Source organism: Heptranchias perlo, unplaced genomic scaffold (genome assembly GCF_035084215.1).
Source record: "Heptranchias perlo isolate sHepPer1 unplaced genomic scaffold, sHepPer1.hap1 HAP1_SCAFFOLD_100, whole genome shotgun sequence".
Classification (NCBI taxonomy): Eukaryota; Metazoa; Chordata; class Chondrichthyes; order Hexanchiformes; family Hexanchidae; genus Heptranchias; species Heptranchias perlo.
The window spans coordinates 1,052,031-1,056,685 of NW_027138217.1; positions in this window are offsets into that span (position 1 = coordinate 1,052,031).

The window sequence follows — 4,655 nt, forward strand, 5'->3', positions numbered from 1 at the left end:
AAGAAAAAACTTCTCGCTCGCTGAAATATGTTCATTGTTGAAAACCAACAAAAACACGAAAAGTTCTTGCATTTGGAGATGAAATCTTTTTGCTTTGAAGTAGAAAGATCTAGCTGACTGAAATAAGTTCATTCGATAATAACCAACAAAAATTGACAAGAACCACGAAATGTTCTTGTATTTTAAGATAAAATCTGACGCTATTAAAGAAAAAACTTCTAGCTCGCTGAAATATGTTCATTTGCTGAAAACCAACAAAACCACGAAAAGATCTTGTATTTGAAGATAAAATCTATTTGCATTGAAGAAGAAAGATCCAGCTGACTGAAATAAGTTCATTAGATGAAAACCAACAAAAATTGACAAGAACCACGAAATGTTCTTGTATTTTAAGATAAAATCTGACGCTATTAAAGAAAAAACATCTCGCTCGCTGAAATATGTTCATTTGCTGAAAACCAACAAAACCACGAAAAGTTCTTGTATTTGAAGATAAAATCTTTTTGCTTTGAGGAAGAAAGATCGAGCTGACTGAAGTAAGTTCATTGGATGAAAACCAACAAAAATTTACAAGAACCACGAAAAGTTCTTGCATTTTAAGATAAAATCTGACGCTATTAAAGAAAAAACTTCGAGCTCGCTGAAATATGTTCACTTGCTGAAAACCAACAAAACCACGAAATGTTCTTGTATTTGAAGATAAAATCTTTTTGCATTAAAGAAGAAAGATCTGGCTGTCTGAAATAAGTTCATTAGATGAAAACCAACAAAAATTGACAAGAACCACGAAATGTTCTTGTATTTTAAGATAAAATCTGACGCTATGAAGGAAAAAACTTCTAGCTCGCTGAAATATGTTCATTTGCTGAAAACCAACAAAACCACGAAAAGTTCTTGTATTTGAAGATAAAATATTTTTGCTTTGAGGAAGAAAGATCTCGCTGACTGAAATAAGTTCATTCGATGAAAACGAACAAAAATTGACAAGAACCACGAAAAGTTCTTGTATTTTAAGATAAAATCTTACGCTATTAAAGAAAAAACTTCTCACTCGCTGAAATATGCTCATTTGCTGAAAACCAACAAAACCACGAAAAGTTCTTGTATTTGAAGATAAAATCTTTTTGCTTTGAAGAAGAAAGATCCAGCTGACTGAAATAAGTTCATTAGATGAAAACCAACAAAAATTGACAAGAACCACGAAATGTTCTTGTATTTTAAGATAAAATAAGACGCTATTAAGGAAAAAACTTCCAGCTCGCTGAAATATGTTCATTTGCTGAAAACCAACAAAACCACGAAAAGTTCTTGTGTTTGAAGATAAAATCTTTTTGCTTTGAAGAAGAAAGATCCAGCTGACTGAAATAAGTTCATCAGATGAAAACCAACAAAAATTGACAAGAACCACGAAGTGTTCTTGTATTTTAAGATAAAATCTTACGCTATTAAAGAAAAACCTTCTGGCTTGCTGAAATATGTTCATTTGCTGAAAACCAACAAAACCATGAAAAGTTCTTGTATTTGAAGATAAAATCTTTTTGCATAAAAGAAGAAAGATCTGGCTGACTGAAATAAGTTCATTCGATGAAAACCAACAAAAATTGACAAGAACCACGAAAAGTTCTTGTATTTTATGATAAAATCTGACGCTATTAAAGAAAAAACTTCTAGCTCGCTGAAATATGTTCATTTGCTGAAAACCAACAAAACCACGAAACGTTCTTGTATTTGAAGATAAAATCTTTTTGCTTTGAAGAAGAAAGATCGAGCTGACTGAAATAAGTTCATTAGATGAAAACCAACAAAAATTGACAAGAACCACGAAATGTTCTTGTATTTTAAGATAAAATCTGACGCTATTAAAGAAAAAACTTCTAGCTCGCTGAAATATGTTCATTTGCTGAAAACCAACAAAACCACGAAAAGTTCTTGTATTTGAAGATAAAATCTATTTGCATTGAAGAAGAAAGATCTGGCTGACTGAAATAAGTTCATGAGATGAAAACCAACAAAAATTGACAAGAACCACGAAATGTTCTTGTATTTTAAGATAAAATCTGACGCTATTAAAGAAAAAACTTCGAGCTCGCTGAAATATGTTCATTTGCTGAAAACCAACAAAACCACGAAAAGTTCTTGTATTTGAAGATAAAATCTTTTTGCTTTGAGGAAGAAAGATCTCGCTGACTGAAATAAGTTCATTCGATGAAAACGAACAAAAATTGACAAGAACCACGAAAAGTTCTTGTATTTTAAGATAAAATCTTACGCTATTAAAGAAAAAACTTCTCACTCGCTGAAATATGCTCATTTGCTGAAAACCAACAAAACCACGAAAAGTTCTTGTATTTGAAGATAAAATCTTTTTGCTTTGAAGAAGAAAGATCTAGCTGACTGAAATAAGTTCATTAGATGAAAACCAACAAAAATTGACAAGAACCACGAAATGTTCTTGTATTTTAAGATAAAATCTGACGCTATTAAAGAAAAAACTTCTAGCTCGCTGAAATATGTTCATTTGCTGAAAACCAACAAAACCACGAAAAGTTCTTGTATTTGAAGATAAAATCTTTTTGCTTTGAAGAAGAAAGATCTAGCTGACTGAAATAAGTTCATCAGATGAAAACCAACAAAAATTGACAAGAACCACGAAAAGTTCTTGTATTTGAAGATAAAATCTTACGCTATTGAAGAAAAAACTTCTCGCTCGCTGAAATATGTTCATTGTTGAAAACCAACAAAAACACGAAAAGTTCTTGCATTTGGAGATGAAATCTTTTTGCTTTGAAGTAGAAAGATCTAGCTGACTGAAATAAGTTCATTCGATAATAACCAACAAAAATTGACAAGAACCACGAAATGTTCTTGTATTTTAAGATAAAATCTGACGCTATTAAAGAAAAAACTTCTAGCTCGCTGAAATATGTTCATTTGCTGAAAACCAACAAAACCACGAAAAGATCTTGTATTTGAAGATAAAATCTATTTGCATTGAAGAAGAAAGATCCAGCTGACTGAAATAAGTTCATTAGATGAAAACCAACAAAAATTGACAAGAACCACGAAATGTTCTTGTATTTTAAGATAAAATCTGACGCTATTAAAGAAAAAACATCTCGCTCGCTGAAATATGTTCATTTGCTGAAAACCAACAAAACCACGAAAAGTTCTTGTATTTGAAGATAAAATCTTTTTGCTTTGAGGAAGAAAGATCGAGCTGACTGAAGTAAGTTCATTGGATGAAAACCAACAAAAATTTACAAGAACCACGAAAAGTTCTTGCATTTTAAGATAAAATCTGACGCTATTAAAGAAAAAACTTCGAGCTCGCTGAAATATGTTCACTTGCTGAAAACCAACAAAACCACGAAATGTTCTTGTATTTGAAGATAAAATCTTTTTGCATTAAAGAAGAAAGATCTGGCTGTCTGAAATAAGTTCATTAGATGAAAACCAACAAAAATTGACAAGAACCACGAAATGTTCTTGTATTTTAAGAAAAAATCTGACGCTATGAAGGAAAAAACTTCCAGCTCGCTGAAATATGTTCATTTGCTGAAAATCAACAAAACCACGAAAAGTTCTTGTATTTGAAGATAAAATCTTTTTGCATTGAAGAAGAAAGATCCAGCTGACTGAAATAAGTTCATTAGATGAAAACCAACAAAAATTGACAAGAACCACGAAATGTTCTTGTATTTTAAGATAAAATCTGACGCTATGAAGGAAAAAACTTCTAGCTCGCTGAAATATGTTCATTTGCTGAAAACCAACAAAACCACGAAAAGTTCTTGTATTTGAAGATAAAATCTTTTTGCTTTGAGGAAGAAAGATCTTGCTGACTGAAATAAGTTCATTCGATGAAAACGAACAAAAATTGACAAGAACCACGAGAAGTTCTTGTATTTTATGATAAAATCTGACGCTATTAAAGAAAAAACTTCGAGCTCGCTGAAATATGTTCACTTGCTGAAAACCAACAAAACCACGAAATGTTCTTGTATTTGAAGATAAAATCTTTTTGCATTAAAGAAGAAAGATCTGGCTGACTGAAATAAGTTCATGAGATGAAAACCAACAAAAATTGACAAGAACCACGAAATGTTCTTGTATTTTAAGATAAAATCTGACGCTATTAAAGAAAAAACTTCTAGCTCGCTGAAATATGTTCATTTGCTGAAAACCAACAAAACCACGAAAAGTTCTTGTATTTGAAGATAAAATCTATTTGCATTGAAGAAGAAAGATCTGGCTGACTGAAATAAGTTCATGAGATGAAAACCAACAAAAATTGACAAGAACCACGAAATGTTCTTGTATTTTAAGATAACATCTGACGCTATTAAAGAAAAAACTTCGAGCTCGCTGAAATATGTTCATTTGCTGAAAACCAACAAAACCACGAAAAGTTCTTGTATTTGAAGATAAAATCTTTTTGCTTTGAGGAAGAAAGATCTCGCTAACTAAATAAGTTCATTCGATGAAAACGAACAAAAATTGACAAGAACCACGAAAAGTTCTTGTATTTTAAGATAAAATCTTACGCTATTAAAGAAAAAACTTCTCACTCGCTGAAATATGCTCATTTGCTGAAAACCAACAAAACCAAGAAAAGTTCTTGTATTTGAAGATAAAATCTTTTTGCTTTGAAGAAG